The 24,738-nt window shown below is 37.7% G+C and overlaps 1 protein-coding gene across 1 annotated transcript in view; it reads left to right on the top strand.

Annotated features, from left to right (window-relative positions):
- LOC115445299 overlaps positions 1 to 24,738 on the top strand; it is a 192,793-nt gene that overhangs the window by 25,763 nt on the left and 142,292 nt on the right. The gene's annotated exons all lie outside the window — the stretch shown is intronic.

Here is a 24,738-nt window from a genome sequence, read left to right as displayed (position 1 = left end):
GTGGAATGGTAATGCGTGACGTGCGTATTAAATGTCGGGGTGACGGGTGACGTCACTGGTTTGTTCGTGGTTGGTCTGCGAGTGAGCTGGTTTTAGGACTATAAGCCCTCTACCTTTTCTCGCAGGACAACAAAACAGGTTTAGTCATTTTTCTCTATACTCATGACTAGGTCAAGAGTTCGTCTGATGTAACCGCCATCTATGTCTTGAACTTTAATTACAAAGTGGCGGACGACAGTGACATCTTAATTTCCATAATGCTTTGTAACTACATCGGCTACAATTTGCATAGCAACGTAAAAACGCTTGCACGCCGCTGCTTAGCGGAAGAATTAGATGACGCAGGGCTACAATTCTCACATTCGAAAGCCGCCCTATCACTGAGTACATAAATCTTATAAAATTTACGGCTTCTAGTCTTTGCACAAATAATAGGATCTACATATAAATTTATATTTGTCCTATTTTTATAAACCATTAACTTTTGAAAGTGACTTCGCCTGCGTTAGTGAGATTTCCGGAATAAAAGTCACATAATAAATTTTTCCGACATAAATAAATCCGTTCGGCTCAGTTTTTGAGTTTATCGCGTTCAGACTTCAGACTGACAGAAGCACCAGGGACCGTTGCCCGCGGTAAAAAAGAAAACCTGTAACACTCTCAACTAATGTAGCTTCATGTAAGTGAAAGAATTTTCAAAATCGGTACAGTAGTACCAGAGATGAGCCGGTACAAACTTTCCTCTTTATAATATTAATATAGATAAGTATAATTGTATGTTGGTTGTATTGGATTCGCCGTCGTTTCGTCGTAAGGTCTTTCTCAATATATAAGGCCAACTGTGCTATATTTGCTGTATCCGTTTGCCAAATCTCTTACAAATCCGATTTAAGTTCACTTTGACTTCAACAATCGTTCAAACGGTAACATTTCGGCATTTCGCTGGTACGTTTTTGACGGCCCGCATTTTTTGCGTGATGGCAAAACGCAGTTAACGGTTTTGTCGAAATTTGCGGCGCGGCCTCGCACCCAAGGTTGGCTTGCCAAACGCTAAGCAACAATGCTTTTACGTAAAACGCGCGCTTCTTGCTGACAAATGTAACAGTTCTTTATATATGTAGGTTTAGATACTGCATTTTGAAACATTTTTATTGTTTACAATTGGACGCTTCTTAATTAGAAATATGCAGTGCACTGGCTCGTGAAACTTAAGTACCATGTATGTTAATATTCATTGGAGAATTATAGGAATAACTGTTCATAATATGACAAAAACATTAGCTTTCAAACACCGACTGATCGAAAAATTCTTTATTGTTGCCCGGATCCTCTTTATTTAACTGCAATTTGGCTTGCCATATAATTAAATATTAAGTTTTGTCTAAGCCATTATTGGAGCATTGAGTTACCAATGCCTCGTAAAAGAACGAAATAAAAAATTTATTATTGCGTTTCTCCGTTCAACGACTTTTTCCACAGGCCTAGGAAACAGCTTTATTCTCCCTATGGTTTCCACAAAACTGACTCGCAACAATAACTTTTTGACTAAAGAGAGGGCTTTCAGCTGTTGCATGGAATTGTCAGAGGAGATTGAACCACGAAATACTTTTTTCAAAGATGACCAGTAGCATTAACGACTCCCTTATTGTAAATGTTTCACTACAGAGATCTTCATCCCAGCTCAGCCAAGAATCTGGGAATGATTCCGTATTCTTTTTCTATAGGTCAGCAATTGTAAGCGTGATTCCCTTATTGTGTTTAATTCTGGTTAGTTCCGTTTGAAGGTTAGGTCTGTACGATTGTTTGAATCTGGACAATATGTTGTTCATTAATTGTTTTCTACAGTTTATTGTGGGAGGAAAGGTCACTTTTATTTTTCGAAACCCACGGCTTTTCCTTAACCGTGGTCTGTTTATTCGGAAAAAATAAACAGTAACAAAATAAAACAATAGCATATGTTTTTATTAAATAATCTCGCCTACTATTTAAGTAGCAGTGTATAATACTTAATCAAGTTTTTTCTTTAACAAATGTATTCAATTCCACCTATATTTCTATTGCTCATTATTGTGTCAATGATTACTTACCAACCTACACCTTCGGTCCATCCTCCATATGCCGTAAAACAAAACAAATGATGTTAAAGATTTCTCTGAAATACACGTGCAGTTTTATTACTTACCTACTTTATATAATATAGATAAGATAAAAGCGTGTTTGTATAATGTGCCGGTAAACAATAAACAATGCACAACAGTTGCCGGTTTTACGAGTTGTTTTTATTATGGCGACACAGTTTATAGTTTTTGATCCACGCTCCATACTGGGAGAAGCTTGCCTGCTCACAGATATATTTCACTATATTATTTACATAGTATAAGAATTGGTAAGAGGTAAGATAAGTGACTGATGTAGCTTTGTGTTTCAAATTTTCTGCGTAGTGTAGCTAACGTTTGTGCATGAATTTCATTCAATTATTAGGTACCACATAAATAAAATTCCTTGCGTAATTAACCCGTCACTGGGTCAATAGGGCGTATAGTTTAATCTTTGGCCATCAAGGTTTCACGCGTTGCAGAGTTGTTGTGACTGCCTCTGTGGCGTAGTTATATTGCGTACGCGCTATGACTACTGCTCTGAGGTCTCGGGTTCGCATCCCGGGCTCGCCCCGTGTGATATTAAGTGATATTAAGATTTTCTATTCAGTATCAGTCCGGAGCGTAGAATTTGTGCCTGATATGACGACAGGCTCGTACACTATTATGTTATAGGATGAATACACGTAGCGTAAAGTGGGTGCATTAGTCAGAAATAAAACGCCGCGAGTTTGTGACCACCGGCCACATGCCATTTGTAAAACTATTATTAATAAGGCGGAAAATTCCTGTTGTAATTTTTAATTGGTTATACCCACGTTGCGTCGCGCGCCGCAATATTAAATTGTTGTAGCGTTAACATTTTATTTATTTAATACGACGAAACGACGATGTTGCTCGTCAAATTTTGCTGTGTAGATAAAATTCACACGACTCCATATAAAATACACTGTAACACAAACTTGCTCACAAAACAATTCACAATAAAAATGTTATTTTACCAGACGTTCATAAAACTGTAGCGATGGGCTGAAACATATTTTTCGGTCTTGTAACCGAAAAATATGGAACTACATTTTATTGACGAAAATACAAAAAACAATGCTTTGTGACACAGAAGAGAATTTATGTATGTCACATAAAAGTAATTGTGCTAAAACTAACAAACATTCTCGACTAGAAAATCCCCTCGCCAACTTAGCTGGCAAAGATCTACGTCATTTTAGGTTGATGGCAATACGAATGAAAATGTAACAATGCAATTATTATAAAAATTTGCAACAATATTCCAATCATAAAGAAAGTCCATACATTCATCTTCGTAGGTGATTCTGTCGTCACACCCCCGGATCGGCCTGCCTGTCTGCCGATCGTGACGGGTGTGCGTGACAGTTGAATGTGTCGCCCGTGCGTGTGTGTGCGTGTTGATACGTAATTTGCGGCCTGTCGCGGTCGGATACTGTTGCGGCCAACGTTAACGGAGCTTCGCACACGAACGATTTCAAATACGCCGAAAGATTTGGTCGCACTGCTGTATGGGGCTCGAATGGTTACGTACTACGTCTTTATATGGGCAAGGAATGGCCAGTGACGTTAATGTTTTCAATTTCAAAAAGTTGCGAAATCTCTAGAATATTTTGTTGGTGCATGTTTACTTGTCGAACAGAAATCTTGGGTCCTTTAACTGTGTGCGAAGTTTAACAGGTCCGCGAAATAATACAGACTACGGACCATCAAGAGATACACAGTTCTTATTATTGTAACATATTAACCGACTTCTAAAAAAGGAGGAGATTTTCCATTTGTGTGTTTGTATATATGTATAGATAATTAAAGGTTGGTTGAAAGTCGGTCGGTGAGGGTAAATTAAATATTAAATATTTTTGCGTTACATGGCAATATACATAATTCCATGCGGGAGGCGCGAAAATGCGAACAGGGCCGGCGGTGTTGCTATATGGCGGCTCGCTGCGTAGTCATTCCATTCCCCATATCTTTGCCACTAAAGTTGTCCACTAGTGGTAACAGTATGCTTCAGGAACTCGGCCTAGGCCTCCTCATTTGTTGTCGGTTGTGTGTGGGTCGATTTATCCATTTTCTGTGGCGGCGTATGGTACGTCTTACATGTCTAGCTCGAAGGACCAATGGAAGGGTAATAACGTTGGGCAATTGGATATAAAGGTCTTTCTGCGTGCAAATTTTTAATAATTATTTCTTTTGTTCCGGTAAGCACACGGCCCCGGCTTGATGTACCACGAATGTATCGTGATCTTAAGGAACATGGGTTGAGTTTGGAAATGTTCTGGATATTTCGAGAACTTGTTGTAATCACCTATTTGGTTCTGTTAAGTTTTCATAAGTATGACGTGACATGAGAAACTCCGCACATCTAAAACTTCGAACTAACATCTGTAAGTCTGGGTAGTTTCAAACAAACATCTTACTTGGGCTTCCAGTTTTAGTTGGGAACATCAATTTGTGTAAATACTATACTTTTTTTTAAATAGCGCCTTATAATAAAACTTTATAGTGGGAGATTCTTCGGCGTGCTGGGTATAAAATAGATATAATTACTCACGCAAAATGAAACAAGCGTGGGTCATGCATTGTTTTGACACTTGGTCAAATTATAAGCGACAATAAAAGAAAACAAATACAATATATCTAAAGTTCATTTAATTTACCACAATTAACAATGACGAGGTCGACATGCCCAATTCGCCCGAAACCGAAAAACGTACAAACACAAAAGGCACAACAATGATGTATAGCTGAAAGTGTTTTCCGAGAAAACCAATTTAGTTGGAAACCATGGCGTTGTTGAAATATCGGCGGAACGTCGGGAAACAATGCCGGCCAATGAAAATAGAGGCCTGTTTAAAAATATTTTCATTGTTATACCGTAGGTAGTTAGGGAACGTCGCCGGCGTCCGCTCCGGTGCGACGCGGCGCGGCGCGTGATGAATTGACCATCGTTTATAAATGCTCCTCAGTTTTGATTAAGGCTACTCGGTTTGCAATCACAATTTATGCTTTTCGATTCGAAGAAAAGTGAGTTGTGATTGGAATTTCTGCCCTAACTGCCAACAGATAGATGATAAGGCAGCTATCACCACGGGACGCAAATAAGCTCGCCGATGCGTGGGTGGAATAGCTACGCCGCTGCCTATTCCTTCGGGAATAAAGGCTTGGGCTTATGAATATAAAACTCATTAGTGAGGATCAGGCAGGATTTTTTTTTTATTTCATGGTACTAACTATAGAGTTTGCAGTTTTATTTCTGCCAAAAAGAAGCATTGTGTAAGTAAGCTCATGCATTGTTGTGTTATTAGTTTAGAGGACATTGTAGCCAGTATATATTTTGGGTAATGCCTTTTGCTCGTCGGTCCGCCCGAGTGATAATGTTCTGGAATAAAACTACCGCTTTATATTTCCCGTGATAAAATAGAGCCTATATATGAAGTTAGATCTCCAATAATACATCGGTGAAAACTGCATTCAACTCCATGCAGTCGTTTTTGCGCAATGCGCGTACAAAGATACAGACAGACAATAAATTTAAAAACTATTTTGGCCTTTTTTGCTTTAATAAAGACCACCTATACTAGTTTTTATCAATATAATGTACAAACATCGGCCTAAAACAATTTTAATGTATGTAAGGATTATGAGACCTAAACTCTCATGAGGTACGAAGACAAAGCTTGAATGCTATGCGGTGTTCTGGTATTCAAAGTTCTGGTGGAGGTACTAATGTTTATGGATAATAGTGACGCTTGCCTTCGTACGAACTACTTGCTGATGTTATCTTTCACTTGTGCAAATAAAAAACAACGTTTCAAAGTTCGATTACCTCTGTACACACATGACACACTCGAACGTGTTGACTAAGGAACAGCGGTAAGGCGGCCACGGTCCGAGACGCATCGTTCATGTCACGCTCCGCACTTTTAATTCAAATTATGTAGAAATACTGCAAAGTGTTGTATCAGCCAGTGAAGTTCGTGAAATATAAGTGTTAAACTGTGACATAGTGATAATTGAACTCCAAAAACTAAGATATTAGTTAATTAAAACATTAAAAATAACACTAAAGTGTTTCCTGTGTCTAGCTCGCAACGTCGCATTTATTCGACCACCGCCTCAGCGACAAACATCGGTTGCCCGCTGCGCCCGCATTCCTACCCGCGGCAGTCCGCCGTAGCGTTGACACTCGGCCGTTTTACACACTTGTGCATCTATTCACTATTGTGCAAAAATTGAACGATTTAGTACGTAATATTGACTTAATTAACATGTCAACCGTATGTGCAGCCTGTAAAGTTACAATTAAAGGAGTTAACTGCATGAAATGCACGAAATGTGATGGAGTATATGACCTGCCTTGTTTAAATTTATCGAAAGACAGTTATGGTAAGCTATCACATGCATATAAAATTAACTGGCTGTGTCCAACCTGCACCTGTTCTCAACCTAAGAGGGACAATACTCTGACGCCGGTACGCCCATCGCCCATAGTTCAAGACAACACAATGATGTCAAATGTTAATACATCCCGAGGCAGTAAAGTAAAAACTGCTGGCCATAAGGAACCCCAAAGTGTAGACATGTCGCTCCTCCTAACAGAGATTCGTCAACTCCGACAGGAATTGAGTGAAATAAAACAACAGAATACGGAGATAGGACTACTAAGACAAGAGGTTATAGAGCTCAGAGAACAACTGTCCAATCTTACGACCAATATGTCTCATGAACACTTAAACCAAATCCAGTCTGCAAACAGTGAAATAAATCAGCTTAAAAGTACAGTATCTCAATTAGAAGATCAAATAAATACTCAGGCGCAGCTGTCAATGTCTAATGAGTTAGAGATTATTGGAATCCCCGAAAACGTAAATGAAAACCTTCACCATATTGCCTTAACTATATCCCAAAAAATTGGTATACCACTAAAGGATGAGGATCTGGAGGATGTTACTCGAATAGGACCAAGAAAAGCTATAAGTAGTTCGGATATAAAGCCACGACCGATTATTGTCAAACTACTACGTAAACAAAAGAGAGATGAAATTATTAAATCGGCCAAAGCCAGACGTAACCTTACAACAGAAGACATTGTTACTGGAAAACCGCAAAAAATGTACCTTAACGAACGACTAACTAAGCATAATCGCTTGTTATTTCGTGAAGCTCGCCTCCGGGCTTCGATGCATAAGTTTCGTTACTGCTGGGTCCGGAATGGAGGTATTTATATTCGCGAAAATGATAACAAACCGGGAATCAGAATTTCATCGGCACAGGATTTGGACTTCAAGATTGGTCCACCTATGGATGCAGCCACAAAGTATTAAACTTATCCTTTTAAATACTACTTTCCAAACTGTAACACCATATTGCCTTATATCACTGTTCCCTATTTTGTGTTTAGTATGATATTGTATAAAATTGTTACTCACCCCCAAATATTAATACACACGATTAATAATAATAATAATACAGAAATAAATAAAACAAAAACATGCTCTAAGCAAGAATACATACACAGACACACACACATACATACACATTACATATTCACACAAATGCGTCATCTGTCACTCAAGTATGAGTCTAACATAACAAGACTCTCTATCTTTTCCCCAATGCTACTCCCAAAGTTTTATCCTAAGTCGGGACTCTCAAGTGCGAAACTTCTAAAACCTATCATATGTTCAGCTTGTAGTGAGAATACACACTCGCAATGGATTACTTAACAGATACAGACAACATACTGCAAATTAATTGTGATGTACTTGATAGTCTCGAAAAATGCAAATTATCTTTGGACCCGAGGTATAACTTTAAGATCCTCACTTTTAACATAAGAAGTGTTCATAAAAACTTCGATGATTTTTTGGTGGCTTTGGAAAGACTGCAAGTCAATTTCGATGCCATTATTTTAACAGAATGTTGGCTTAATGAAAATACACCTATACCGCAAATTAACGGATATAATAACTATCGCACAAATACATTCATAAATAAGTGTGGTGGCGTTATCGTCTATATCTGGAACACATGGAGTGCTACTGTTACAGAACCCCCATTAGCAGATTGTAACTGCCTGGAGGTAAACTTAAGTCAAGATATAACTCTTTTGGGATTTACCGTTCACCATCTTTTGTATGTGTAGACAATTATTTAAACACCTTAGCTCAATTTCTCATAAAACTAGTTATAAAAACATGTAATTATTGCTGGTGATATAAATTTAGATATCTGTGGCTACCCCCTTAGTAGTCAATGTGCCGAATACCTATGCCTGCTAACTGAACATCAGTTGCTTCCCGCGATAACAAAGCCAACCAGAGGAAACGCCTGTTTAGATCACATATTTGTCAAAAACGGATTGTCTGGTGTTGGCCTCATAGCCCATGCAGCCATCACCGACCACAATTTATGTATGTTTGCCATTCCTTCCGTAAATAAAAAGATAAGAACACGTCTTAAGTCAAAAACAGATTATCGAGCTGTGGCTGAAGCTCTCAAGTCGGTGGACTGGGCGGTTGTATTTAACAGCGACAATGCTGACTCGGCCGCAGCTCACTTCACTAATATCCTACATAAAGCTATTGAGGAGAATACGAAGGAAATTTTAATCCCACGATCAAAATTTCACCTCAAGCCTTGGATAACTCCAGGTATTATAAGATGCCAGAAACACCGCGACTCCCTTCATCTTCAAGCTAGAAAACCCTACCTAATTCTATACTTCAAATATCATACAAACGCTATCGCAATTTTTACATGAATTACTTCTAAGACTTAAATCCAACTATGAAAGCCAACAACTAACGGGAAACTTAAAAAACTCAAAAAAACTTTGGCAAACTGTTAAAGACATTTGTAGCTTTCCAAAGCCGCAGAATGATTCCACAGATTTAATAAACACTAAAGAACCCTGCAGGTCTATAAACCGTTGTAACGAGTACTTTTCACAAATTGGTCAGGAGTTGGCTCACAATAGTCTAACTCGATTGAACACAACGGAAAATGTTCTCGCCTCAGGCATTAAAACGGTAGATGGCCCTACACATTCTTTATTCTTACATCCCACAACAATTGAAGAAGTTGATGACACTATTATGCAACTTAAGGATGGTAAAGCTCCTGGCTTCGATCAGTGTACCTCATCTCTATTAAAGCTTTTAAGATCTTCTATAGCTGAACCTTTAACTTATGTTTTTAATTTAAGCATAACTACAGGAATATTCCCGGCTATATGGAAAATGGGTATTGTGTCACCGATCTTTAAGGATGGTGATAAGTCGATGCCTACAAATTACCGACCTATCACACTGTTAAGTATTATTTCTAAGTTACTTGAGAAAATTATAAACAAACGTCTAGTAACCTTTCTCGAAAAACACAGACTTATCTCCCCAACCAATATGGCTTTCGACGAAACAAATCTACAGAAGATGCTGTGCTACGATTAATAAATATAGTCACTTCAGCTTTGGATAGCAATAAAAATTGTCTAGGCGTGTTTCTCGATCTCACTAAAGCTTTTGACACGGTCTCCGTATCCATCCTTCTTAAAAAGCTTGAAAACTTAGGTGTCAGGGGTGTTGCTCATGACTGGTTCGACAGCTATTTATCCAACCGCCGACAGTGTGTTAAAATAGGTACACACCTTAGCGACGCACTCCCCATAAGCTACGGTGTACCACAAGGTAGCATTCTTGGCCCTACATTATTCATCGTATATATGAATGACCTGCTAAACATTTCAATAAATGATGCCGACACTATATGTTATGCGGATGACACGGTTGTCATCTTTCAAGGTGTTTCATGGGATGCAGTATTTAAGACGGCAGAATCTGGGTTGGCGAAATTAGCACAGCGATTGAATGATAGCCTACTGACAATTAATAATCGCAAAACAAAATACGTTGCTTTCCATAAAACACGAGCATCAAAACCCAACACGCCCCATAATCTTTTTATTCATTCCTGTGCCTCGTACCAAGATTACCCCCACAAACCCACTTCCTGCAGTTGTCCTTCCATTGACTATGCTAACACCATTAAATACCTTGGCATTCTTCTCGATGAAAATCTCTCTTTTAAAAAATATATTTCGTATTTATCGGGGAAACTAAGGAAATCTATCTATTTCATGAAATCTCTGCGTAACTCTGCATCTTCATCCATTTTACTCTTAGTTTACAAAGCGATATGTCAATCTAGTCTCACATACTGTATATCTGCATGGGGAGGGGCCGCAAAATCTACTCTCTTAGAGCTCGAAAGAGCTCAGCGGGCTGTTTTAAAAGTCATGTTACGAAAACCCTTTAGATTCCCTACAGACGACTTATACAAGGAATGTAAAGTATTAAGGGTTCGCCAATTATACATTAGCAAAGCAGCTATCGCAATTCATAAGCGCGTTTTAAACTCTGAAGAATTTGTCAATTTGTGTTCTCGACGCACATATAGAATCCCCCCTGCCGTTGATAAAGTCGAGTTTTGCTAGACACCTACCAAACTATATGCACTCTTTCATATACAATAGAATTTGTCAGCAACTGAATATAAAGCTCTTGACTTGTAAGAAAGCAAAGTACACATTGGAAAAATGGTTGCAAGACCTTAACTACGAGGATACTGAGAAAATTCTAACGGGTTTTGTTTAGGACGCAAACAAACAAACACCAAACACACACACACACACACACACACTCACATACACACACTCACACACACACATATATATTGCATTTACGTATTTCTAATAAGCTCATATTTATTCATACTATATTTATATATATTTTTTACCATTAATAATACCGAAGATGTGAACCGGATTTGGTCGCCATATGAAAATGTAATTGTATATTGTTAATTCTTATTTGGTTAACTGCGATACGGGCCTGGAGCCTAGTGCAGTGACCGCCGTGAATTGATGTAACTAATGTGAACTGAACCTAAATATATTTCTATTCTATTCTATTCTATTCTAATGTTCTATAAAATTTATACTCGATGATTGTTTTATACACGCAAGCCGAACGTTACTTTTGCTGATTTACGACAGCAGGAGGGAGATTTTGGTAGTAGTATAGGGGAGGCGACGATTTTTCAGTTTATTTGGGCTAGTATCCTATATTGAGAAAATTATACGTTCTCTTCACAATGTTGTGTCCATAACGTGAATAGGTGACTTATACTTTAATATTATATTTATGAGTGTTTTATAGAATTACCCCGCTGCGTCTGTCTGTACTCTGTATGCGATAAACTCAAAAAAAATTCTACAAAATTTGATATGGAGATGTTTTTTTTTAATATGGGAAAATGTATAGCCGGAATTTGAACCCCGTAAATTTCTTTTCGCCAAATCCGCGAGGAAAGCTAGTTATACAATAAAGACGAATCGATAGACGCGTCATTTGTCGAAATCGGCCCACTAGTAGCGACACTAGAGTGTTACATTAAAGGGACACATACATATGGGTATAAAAATAATTACCCTACCTTGCTTTACTGGAGTGGGACAAAACTTCACGCCGCGACTTTTAGGAGCAAAGGGAATGCAGACGTTTGAATTACTGGCGTCGACTCGACGGACGCTCGCCTAATGTATGTTAATTTTCGCCCTATGGGAGATATGGGCTTGCTACAATCATTCTGTATGCAAAACGACAGCGAAGCTATTGCATTGTTTTTTATAAGTTAGCAATGACAGTAGTCGAGTTAGTTCGTTGTAAATTTAAGTTCTATGTGCAGATACGCATTTACACAACTGTGAATGTATAATGCACGTAAAACTATAGTATCGGAAACAAAATGCTATTTACACATTTATAGCGTTTCGTTATGTATCTACTGTAATATGCATCTTTCAGCTTTCTTTATTTACTAACTTAGTTCCAAACCAACTAAAAAAAGTTAATAAATGAAGTTTTTTATAATGGGTTTGGTAGTAAACAGTACATAGATAACGGAACGTTAAAAACTGAAAATCTCATTTTTTTAGATACTTAGGAGCCATCGGGATATAGGTATGCAGAGTGTTAGTGTCGTAATTCTATAAATACTGTTACAAGCTAATTCCAATTCGTTCCAAGATTTGTATAATTAACACGACGGTGTGTGCTTACTCCGGTGGAAACAATAAAATAGTTACTACTGCAAGCGTGTATTTGTTCGTTACCAATCGGTACTAGATGGAAAGTCTCTCGTATGCGAGAGTTCTTCTGAGTAGGGTAGGTACTAGGTACTACCGAATCTATTTCTATCAAGTCGCATTATGCAGCACAGTTATGGTCCAGGTTGAAGGACATTTCATCCAGTGGAATTAAAGCTTAAAGACTTAAGACATTTTATTTCCCAGAGACATGAGCGCAGTACAGTGCTACGTGAAATGAAATGGTATGAAGCAATTGATTGGAATCTGCAAAATGTTAAATATTATTTAAATTTCCATGGTGAAAGCACTTTTCACCATGGAAAAACAGGCAAGCAACTATAATGTTATATGTTTCAAAACCAATGTCCTGTGTGACGCCACGCCCAGCTTTGTAATTCAACGTTTGTTGGTGTTTCTATTGTTTATTAGCGAACGCGATACTAGTGGCGAAGAGTCCATATAATTCCATTCCTGCCGGCTTCCCTTTCGTAAATTATATATAATTAGATGATGCATTAGAAAGATTTGCAGCCTTCATTGATGCATATTAGTACCTAGGTATATGTTTGTGTCGGGTTTCCTTTCAGAAAATGTCATCCTTCGCCACTGATGCCTACCATCAAGCAAACGGCTTTTCTCTCTTAATTAATTTGTATAAAGAAATCTAGACCTGGCTGAAATATATCTCGTGACCAGGCCAGACCTCTCCTAGTGTAACTGGGTTAGGCGAGTGGAAAGTCGTAAATTATGTCTAAATTAAGGAACTTAACCATTTGAATAGACGCTGAGCACGCTACGTCTGTGAGTTTATTTTTAACATGAAAGTAGTTCAGTAAGGGCCCGGATTCAAATAAAACTTCGTATAATTAGATTACTATTATTATATTCGCCATAAGAATTTCTGAGCTATGTGAAGTCTGCCAAATTGCATTAGGTCATCGTGGTAGACTAAGGTCTCAATCATTTCAATAGTAAAGGATGCTTGTGCCCAGCAGTGGGACAGTAAACAGGTGATTTTTTTGTAACTTATATTTTATGTAAGGTATTTCGGGTCTCGGATTTAGCTATTGTCATGAAAAATGTTTTGTTGCCTAGAATCGATATGAGTACTTATAGTGAGATTACAAAGGTGCTAAAAATATTGATTGGGCTATAGCGCCGAGGCTCCAGTGTCCAAGTCGCGTAAGTCACGAGTCAAAAAGTAAACGCGAACGTTTGCCCCGCGAAATTATTGCAAACGTGATAAATTTTATTAACGAAGGAATTTAGATGGTTTCTTATTCATTTAAAGGTCAAGAATTGCATAATGGGCTGTAGCTACGTTTATTTAACTAGTTTTTGCCTGCGAATAAAGAATGTAGAGAATAGAAACACAATGTCTCGCCTTGGTCGCCATTATATATTTAGACTGAAGAATTTCACGTGCCAGGGTAAAAAAGGCTGAACTTAGATCTGTCGTTCCACAGGCGGCTCAGCACCTACTACGCCATACAAATATCACACGGCAGCCCCGCACGACCCGCACGGAACGGTAAAGTTTCCGCGTAAACAAACGCGATTTCCAGAGGCTTCGCGCCGACAACTCGACCGACTTGTGACTACTTCAGATGGGTTGGGCCAATTTGATTTGGTCGCGTGTTTCAAACACGCCTTGTTAGGCTTTGTTTGATTTAGTAAATTAATTAAGTTTGAAAGGAGATTTTTATCGTAGACAGTCTTCGTAGGGTAGCGGCTTTGGAATTGAATAGGATCCGAGGCTTTGTAACTGACTCCTGCATCAGAATAAATTATGCGTGATTTGCCTGTTCCTAGTCAAGAAGTCGTGGATCCGAAAGTCGCTAATCATTGATATCTGCAGTGCAAGGTTCATCTAATATTGATCTGGGCTAGATGTCTCAGTGTTATGTATTGGTTAACTTACCTGGGGCCTTATTCTCTATCCCGCACGTTATTTTGACAGTGCGTAACAAGCACTTAACACAACGCATCATGTTTAGGACTATAGAAATTTGGCTTACAGAATACCATTCCACGCACTTTTGTCGAAGATAACATGACACGGCCGCGTTACGCGTTTACACTATCATACAGAATAAGGGCCCAGTATTATATCTAAATTACATCCTCCTTTCGAACTTACCTGCATCCTCATTCAGTTAAATAATGTCTGCACAAATGTACGAATAAATTCTACAATCTTAGTACATCATTAAGTTCAGCCAGTTTATAATAAACATGAGTACAGTGCGGCATTCGAGCCGGGTCCCGGCACGGGCTCGACATTCATGCACCGTGTCACAGGTCATTCGTGCTATCTGTACCGCACTCAATACAAACATTATGCATCGTATTGCATGAAGATAAGGCGCATTATCGATCGTTTACGAACGCTGATAAGGGCGCGACCGCACGACCAATGTATCTCTCTCGTGACACGCGGGCGATTATAAGATACTGTTGTGTGAGTGTTGAATGGAATGAGAATCGGTTTACTAGGATTTTGAGAATAATAAGGGAGTCGCCTAAGTATGTGTCACGTGTTTATTAAGAGACGGAATATGTAGAGTTTATAATGACAAATTACTGTAGTATGTTATAGCATGGTTGGAAATGGAACGAAGTGCCGAAACGAAACTTCAAAACCCTGGGGACACCTCTGTTTTTTCGAAGTTACGTGTGTATTATCAATAATTATATTCGCTTTATCGGTGAAGGGAAACCTACATAATATAAGAATTCTATATTAAAATTTCGAAGATATGGAAACACATAAAAATTCTAGATATGAAGTTTGGAGTAATGGTAAGTCTGCCATCATGCACTAAGCCGTCGTGGTGGTCTAAGGCCTGAACCATCTCAGTAGTAGAGGAGGCCCGTGCCCATCTCTGGGCCAATATATAATACAGGGCTGTTATTAGTATTATTACATTGCACTATACATTCTGAGTCATTGAATGTTAGGTCTCAGAATGCCTAGTCATTGTCTTTAATATGATGCAAGTCAAAACAAAACAGCGCTTTTGGAATGCAGACTACGGCTTGGTTCTACTGTCTGTCTGAACTAAAAAAATATTAAGTTAAAATATTTATCATCAACTGTATCGATTATTATAATGATTATAAGGATAAATCAATGTACATGATTATGTATTATCATATCTAATATCGTAAGTAAAAAATCTACGTATACATACTTATTAGCGATTCCTTGTTTCGGAGGCTCAAGGAAATCATGAAGATCGTCAATTACATCACCGAGCTGATGATAAATTCCAAGGTACGGATACCAGACGTCTGGATTTATCCTGTCATGATTGTTAAGCACTGATTCGAATTCCAGGAGTATTTAAAAAATCACAAGATATTGGTGAATTAATTAAACACCTAACCTTGCGTGGTTCACGAGATGTCCCATTGCGACATCTATAAGCCCTAATTAGACATAAAAGTTGGTTAAAATTACCGCACACTCGGTGACTGTTCAGCACCCCCTGCGTGATTCACTGACTTGACTCATAAGAGTAGGTTTTTCACAAACCTTTTAAGGAAATTTACTTTTTAAATATTTTTTTATCGAAATGGTTAAGAGTACAATGTTCTAGTGAGTTGGTTGTTGCCGGTTTCTTATTGTGATAAATAACGTTCCTTGAAAGTGAATAAATATCGTTTATTGTTCAATTTGGTCGAACAGTGACTTGTCATACGATAAGTGATGTCAAACACCTCGGTAACTTTTTAATTATTATGTTATTGTTACGATGCGTATCTGCTATTCTGCACTGAGTGTAGTTTATTTAGAACCGACTAGTATACGTCAGGGCAAAGTAGCCACACTATACCTATTTCTAAGTGAAGAGAAGTCCAAAAACATGACTGTCGCCACAGTTCTGCCGGCCTGGTTTATTATTTCTTCACGCTTCGCTTGAAAGATCCTAAGTTGTAGGAAGAGGGCACACCTATACTTGCAAACTGTTCCACAGCTTAATGATGCGGCAGAAATATGAATTATTGATTGGTTCGTGCAGAGATGGAAGAGACCACGAAACTAAAGTTTCGCAAGCCAGCACGCGTAGTTCTGTTAAGGAGAGGAGAGGACAGGATAAGGCAAAATTTTTTTTAGAGCACTGTAAAAAACTCTGAAGGAAACTATGTAGTAATGATTAATAATCTTGATACTCGAAGTCTTCCCTTCTAATTGTCATCTTTTATTTAATGTTCGCGACTAACGATTCTTCTGGGATTTTGAGTGTTCGCGGGCCTCGGTTGATCATTTATAAAAATATAATTTACCATGAAAATAATGTCTGTTCGCAATTTCCGTCAATTTTCACTTAATTAAATTTACGCACGTGTAAGCGTGTGCTACATTATGTTGCTCGCAAACAAAAAGCCTCAAGAAATAAACAAACCTGTATCTCGTCTCGTGCTCGTAATTGCCTTGTAAATTATGTCAACATTTTTATCTATTTTACGTCGAGTAAAGAAAGGTTTTTTCTGTGAAAAAAATATTAATATCATCATCAAATAAAATATTTTCTAAGACGTATTCCCACTCGATTCGCGACTACAAATTAAAAGGGCGGGTGGTTTTTCATGGAAAATAATATTTGATGAAACCTCTCAAACGGTTCGACGCTGGCGGGCTGGTGGTGGTACGAGGAAGGAGGAGCGACGGGGTGTAGATGTGACAGTACAGCCGGCCCTGCGCATCACCACCTCCCCGGGAGTGCCGGAGGGGCGGCCCGGCACAAACTCCACAGCTATTAATGTCGAATAAATATTTTTATTTTAAAAATCATACGCTCGCCCGCCGGGGGTTGGGGGTTTTTGTGTTCGCCGTCGCGGTTGTTTTTACGTTATTTTTTTTTTATTTTGTCGCAGACTACGCCCTGCGAGTGTCGGCCGGAAAATGGTTTTTATATTTTGTAAACTTAACATTTATTGTGAAAATAGTTTTGTGAGTTTTGCGTTCGCGTTGTCGTAGTTGGGGCACTTTTATTATGTTTTAGGTTGGTGTTTCGGATATTTATTCACATAAGGCATGCGCTGATAACTACTGCCTAGTCTATGGATAATACGCGTCATGTAAATATGATTGTGGTATAAAATTAATTCGCTTAAATAATAATAAACTATACGTTTCATTCAACAACAATAAATCAATTCGCTAGCTGTGAAGCTTCGTCGGTACACACGTGGAGACAGACAAATGGTTCAATATTGTCTATTATAACCATTATTATGCGTCGGAGTCAAATAATACCTTTCTGACTCATTCTGTGTTTCGGGACTAGCCCGCATACAAGTCTTTTGTATGCAGATATTGCAAATGATCATTGAGATTCATTTAGTAATCATTTATCACAGTAATTACTGCACTGAACTTTTGTCTGCTAATAAAAATGTATAAGTACTCGTTACTGTAGTATAAATGCAACAATACAATGAGAAAATCAGGGACATTACAGACTTACATACGTACTTATGGGTCCGATACAAAACTTCGTGTTTTTGTAATTGTTTAAAAATATATACAGTCGGTTTGATCGAGAGGGTCACGTAATCCCCAGAGATACATCATATTTGGTAATGTTTTATTTTTAAACAACATGTAGTAACAACAAAAAGCAACAACGAAATAAAAAATAAAACAAAATAAAAAGCTGAGTCGAACAAAAAATAACTGTTTAGTAAAAACGTCCGGTCGCTACCGTATAATGTTGTCGAACAAATCTAAACTCTTTTGCCAAAAATATAATTCTAGGTAGTGTTTGCGGCACCGCCCCCCTAGATCTTATTCTCGGTATGTATGTCCTATTATGCAATTTATAAATAGTAATTGTTAAAAGTAACCTTTATATGGGTCGTTGTTTATCGTTGTGCTAAATTTTATCCATATCTGTTGAGAAGTTCTTCGTTCAATTGCGAGAAACATCCCGCAAACTTTCGCATTTATAACCAATGACGTTTTACAAATAGACGCGTCATAGGCTAACAAAATTGCACATAAAAACAGCGCAGTATTTATTATAGTCACATACCTAGGAGCTCGCATTGATACGGACCGAGTGAGCCCGAGTGAGCCCGAATGGGCCCGAGCGTCGACCGCCTCGTCGCCATGGCAGTCGAATAAAATGCATTTATTAGTTAAAAAATAAGTTACATCGTGTATACTTATTACTAACGTGTGAAATTAAACGTTTTCTTTTCATTCACAGTTGCACTATAATTTGTACATCGTCTAAAAACACAGGAAGGCATTTTGTTTATAAAAATACAAAAAGTTAGTAAGCTGACTAGCCGCAACAGTGGTCGGAGGTTGATTAAGTGAATGTCGGGCAATTACCTTGCTTTCGTCTTGCCAGTATTGAGCTCGGACAACGCATCTACGTAATAAAAACATCTTAGTTTATAACAGCAAGATTCTTGTACTTTTCAAACTGTAATCGATATTAATATTTAATAGCAGCAAGCTATATGTCTCGTTCTTGAAGGGGTACGTTTTGCTTTTTATCCGTGTTATTTACGAGCATCCGTGTTCCGAGCGGAGACCGCCGCATCGCGTCGTGTTCGCGGACAATACGAAACAGTAACATTCGTTTTTCTGTCACGTAGCGTCCAGTAATGTAGTGTGAATTGACGTCAGACCAACTGTTTATGAAAAAAGTACCACAGTTTCCTGAAGAGTGTTTAACGTTTTAAATAGTCTTTAGATCACAAAAAGACTATATTTAGCTTTATATGAGGCGTTGGCTTTGTATGAGCTTTTAAGTGTAGTTATCGTGAAACTTCTGAGGATATCATCATCTCAAGGACAGTGATCAGTTTCCATCAAAGGTTTAGTCTCTGTAATAGTCCTTTCCGTAAACCCCATGGAAATGCCTTAACAATGTAATCTTAAAACGGATCATTTGTAACAATTTTGCGTATCTATTAATTATAATTTAGTAGTTATATCCTTTAATTCTAAAATACCCTAGGCCTTTGGGAATCGGGCAGAAATTTGAAATTTCTACGCTATACTATGACATTTATACAAGAAAGCTCTTTAGTCTATACAAATATTCTGAAATTTGGTAATAGGCTTTACGGTACAGCGTTCGCTCAGTATTGGCTTTGAATTTGTCAATACTTAATTCCTTTAATGTCTACGAGGATTTTGCTGGAGGGGCCTTTTATACTTGTTAGTTTCGATTTAAAACTAGCCTCGGTTGCTTCTGATTGCAGTACTGTAAGGATCACGATTTAATTATTAATTTGAAGAAGGTGTAGAGAAGGCTCGATATGGCGATGGGCTCGCCCCCTATCACATCATGGGACGGAGCACACTTGGCGAAAGTGGGTGCCTTGGTTGCGCCTCTATACCCCTTCAGGGATAAATGCGTGATGTTGTGTGTGTGTGTGTGTGTGTGTGTGTGTGTGTGTGTAGAAAGTTTCTTTCTGCATATGACTACTACACAAGGCTTACTTGGCTTCATGAGCTTGCGACTTATAAACCGCAAAAAAAGATTGTCCCTCATGTGAGTGGCAGCAGGAGGGGTTGTATTCGCTAAGTAACACGGCTTCCCGGCGAGCCCCACGGATCCTCTTACCGGCTTACGATCGCAACTCGCGGCCAGCTAATTGCAAAACTTGCTCAAACTCTGTCCGTCTCGCACGCCCATGTCGAATGTTTTGTCCTATTGATTCAACACGTTTCAAATATTAGATTTAAATAATAGGTGCCCTAATGTCAGAATCTAAATGCATAATTATTCTGTTTTTAGCTGTAGTTTAAGGCAAAGGTGCAATCGATTAGCCGACGTAAGCATAGTCGAGGTCGCAGCGACGTAAGCAGAAATGTAAATTGTACTCGTGGTTTGCGAAAATTATTTCTGTTACATTATATCAGTGATATCCCAGCATTATATATTGAACCTAGATCCTCATAGGCATTGGTAAATACTATGCAATGACCAATAATATGTATTTATTATAATTATTGTTATGGGGAAGGTATTATACAAACTTTCTCATTACGATCCGAGTCACAATATTACCAGAATGAGGAAATTGAAAGATAATATAATTACTAATAGGGAAACTTTAATTATAACGTAATTGACCTACAGTTCTAATAAGCAATAATTAACGTTTAAGTTGATTAATACTGTGTATCAAACGCTTTCAATAACTACTTAGCGAAATTGATATTACAAGAACGGTATAATACTGAGGTATCTGTTCGTACTAGAGTGGGAGTCAATTCCATTTTGCCACGTTTATGCTATTACTAGGTGTTGCTTGCGGCTTCGCCTGCGTTAGAAGCGTTTCCCACTACAGAAGTTCCCAAATCATTGTATCTATTCATAGCACCGGCGACACATGGCGCCAGCGTTATGTTTTCAAAAACACAAATTATAATAAATCAATAATATCCTATGGGAGCAAGTGACCGTTATATAAAGTAGCCTATGATTTAATCCAGGGCTATGTGTGTACCAAATTTGATCCAAATTCGTTCAGTTGTTTCTGAGTTCATTTCAAATTTTCGCATTTATATTAGTAAGAAATAAGATTGTAAGAAAAATTAATGTAAATAATATCATCCTTGTGTTATACATGGTCCAAATAGAGAAAAGCATTAAGGCCTCAATCCACAATTATGGTTTTGTATCCACAATTCACATATATCTTCGATACTGTTATGGTGACGGTATTGTCTTGTCTTAAGTGGATGCTAATAATTTTAGAGAGGATGGATGGTAGACTGAGTAAGACAAGTGAGGATACAAGAGTCGTCAAAGGTCGACGGCGTCATGACTGTGACGGACAAATCGGTGACATCCTGAGACACGACACGTCGGGAGAACCCTAAACCGACGAGGATGCTCCGAGATTAATGAAAGCAAATCGCGCGATGTCTGGAACTTGAAGTGAAATCCATAGCAGAAGAGAAAGATGAATTTGAAGAGGGAAGACGATGTAATATGTAACTGTAAAGGAATTCATAGCATTGTAGCCGGGAAACAATTGAGCACACTACAGCTTGTTGGGGGTTCGTTTTTGAACGTTAATGTAGCTACACTATACACACTTTATACTTATATGAGAATTTATTTAGAAAGGTAGTTTGATATTCAACGGAGCCTTCGTCACTGATCCATAGTTTTTATTTTATCTAATGAAATTAACTTAATAAGCTTCCTTTATTTGGCATTAATATTTGCGTAATTATTTTCGAAGTTAATTAAATACAATAAAAGTAAATCGTTAATATGATTTCTTTTGATGTTTTTGAAGAACGTCGTATTTAGAAATGCCTTAAAAGTAATTAATTTTATTATTTCGCGAAACTGTTGGACAATAAAGATAATAGTCAATTCAAAGTTACCTATCGGTATACTTTGAGAATAAGGTAATGCTTATTATGAACTATAAGACAAATTGCTTAACTTATTCAGTTTATAACAAAAACTACTCTTTATGCCTTAGTAAAGTAAGTAAGGAGTATTATAGTGTGAAACAAATGCAATATTTCTTAACTTTGTCGTATACACTTTACAAACCATTTTTGAAGATTTATTTAGTGGACAAGCAGAGACCTTACTGCAAATGTCGTTTACGATATGGTGGATAAATTGTCATATAATCTCAAAATTCGAAAATGACTTTGTTGCTGTGGGCTACCTACTTTTTAGGATGACTCCAGTAGTCATCCACTGACCCGCACCAGATAAAATATAGGAGCTATGAAAGTTTTCACTATTAGTAAAGCTTTGGTCATTTAATCGTCTTGTCGGCTTAATAACTCAAACGAATAGTTATCGGTAAATCCCCGTCAGTCTGAAGCTTCGTTTGTTCCCTCACTAATCATCAATCGAAAACCAGACATTGAAATCATAAATATACGTACGTTGCGTATTGATGCCGACTTTACACGTTGCGACATAATCGTTGGATGGTTTGGTTAATATCGTATCGTGATCGTAACGTTTGGCGCCAATAGTTTGCGTACATATTTTCGTACAGCTCAATTTCGTGTCAAAAACCTGACACAGATTTTTTTATATCCCATGTAATCTTGTAGAGCAATTATTAAAAATACTAATTGACCCGACAGACGATGTCCTGTCAACTATGAATTTGCAGCACGCATTCTGCCAATCGCTGAAATTAACTTTTCTTAAATTTTCTAACGTTCCGCTCAACTTATTACCTTAATTTTTTCTTTCATAAGATCCTTCTCCTGACAATAACAAAAAAAAATAGTGATATCGGTTCAGCCGTTCGCGCGTGATGACGTGACCAAGGTAAATAGGGATTTATTTTAATATGTATTATATAGACTATACGATTTGAACTGTATCGCTCTATCGTGTCGATTTATCGTGTGCTTTGAAATGGATGTAAACACGTCGGACGGACGGACACAGCAATCAATATATCGTGCTGTACGGGACGTGTGCGTATATGACACGCGTTGTCACTAATTGGCCGTCCCTTTGTGCGTACCCACCTACTACTGCACATGTGTGTGTGTGTGTGTGTATGTGATGTTATGACTGGCTTTTGGACAGGTGAAAACTTGTCCTAAAGTTTGTATCGTTTTTGAAAATAAATACTGTGACTATTATCTATATTATAAATGCCATGCCGTTTGATTAACGCGCTCTGTATTTTTAAGAGAACAATAAATAAATTTCTTCATAATACTAAAATCAAATATGCAATTATTATATGGAAAAGTTTTAGATATTTATAATAAAAGATAAGTATATTGCCTATTTAAAAAAAAGGAAAGCAGTCTCATGGGCCTGGAAAGTAAGGCCTACATTCAGCACTAGACGGCGATAGACTGATTGTTTGATAACAGAATCATAGAGATATCTGTTAGTTTGTTCTATCGGGCATGTTACAAATTCTACAGAAGATTCAGTTGTCCGTTATGCCTATTTGATTGTAGCGGTTTTTCGGAAATGTCACGTTTAAGTTCGCTGATATAATTATGCCTATCATGCTTTTAAATTAAACTATTTTACCAATTTTATCGCGGTATTAATATTTTACTTTTCTCCCGACGTTTCGCGATAAAATTCGTAAAATAGTTTAATTTAAATGTATAACATTCGCGCAAACTTAAGAAATCATTATACCTATAATGCTTGCTATTATAAACCTATTTGTATAATTTGACTGATGTTAATTTGCATAAACATTGCCATTTTGTATTTGTTTATCGCGTTCAGACACAATAAAGACCAAGCACGTTTATTATTTATTTATTTATACATTACACAATCTGCATTTATTTAACGTATTCAAGGATGGCGACGATGATTTCCACACATTCATTTTATTAATTAGTATCGTCTTTGGTCATTCGAAGTTTATTTATACATAATTTATCATTAAATTGTAGCTAAAAATAAATAAAAGGCTATAAATTATAATCTAATCGAATGTTCATGTATCAATTCTCTTTTATTTCTGTGTTTCATCACTATTTCTAATAGAGTTGCAAATCACAGTTACCAATTACAATATGGAAATACATATCCAATAATCGCAAATTGCACTGAACAGAATCGGTTAGTGTGTTTAATGTTTACGGAACGGCTAGCAGTAGCCGGTAGTCGCCGTGGTCGTTGCGTTTCGTACATGTGCGCCACTGCCCCGCAGCGCTGCGTTTCCTATTCAAATTGCGTCATTGTTTCGCGCAGAACGTGTTTTTGTGTATGTAAATTGTAAAATCAAATTGTTATTAATGTGATTGGATAAATATATAGTTTATTCAATATATAATGAAGTTATACGCGCGAGTGTCCGTTCGAGTACTATTTACAGGAAAAACTGCTCATTGGTGCAGTTTCCCCATTGGCTAGTAAGATTCCAAGCTGTGTTCCAGGCTCTGAAGACAGTGATCAAGGATACGATCCCACAGTGACATGTAGATTGTGATTACAATTCATTAACTGTCTGTGTTCGCGGTGGTGTCGTGTGCCGTGTCGGCCACTTCGTCGCAATATGGTTGAGGAAGACGATGGCTGGCACATACGTCATACTCATGAACGGGTGCTCATTTCCCTTACTACGTATTTACTTATTGCTATTTATATAAGGGTAAAATTTTAGGTCATTAATTATACCACGATTCCTTAAAGGTTGGGTTTATGAAAACACTAAAATGTTTTTGACGGAATCTAAATTATGTTTCATATTTTACAGATTCAAATGTTTATTGTAATTTTATTATTCTTTCTTTTTTTTCCATTTTAAGCTATGACCACTACCTCTAACTAGGCCTCCCTACGAGAAATGATAGGTAGTGTTTTGTTCGTCTTTTACACCAAGCAGGGATACGCATTCGTGTTGCATCTGTATAAATAACATTATGACCAACATAATTACCGGGCACTTGGACAATGTATTTCATGTCTGGTAGTGACGAGCGCAGTTCCACGCCGACATTTGTAATTCAAATTT

Source organism: Manduca sexta, chromosome 4, assembly GCF_014839805.1.
Source record: "Manduca sexta isolate Smith_Timp_Sample1 chromosome 4, JHU_Msex_v1.0, whole genome shotgun sequence".
NCBI lineage: Eukaryota > Metazoa > Arthropoda > Insecta > Lepidoptera > Sphingidae > Manduca > Manduca sexta.
Note: the sequence above shows the minus strand (reverse complement) of the source record. Positions and strands in the feature narration are given on the sequence as shown.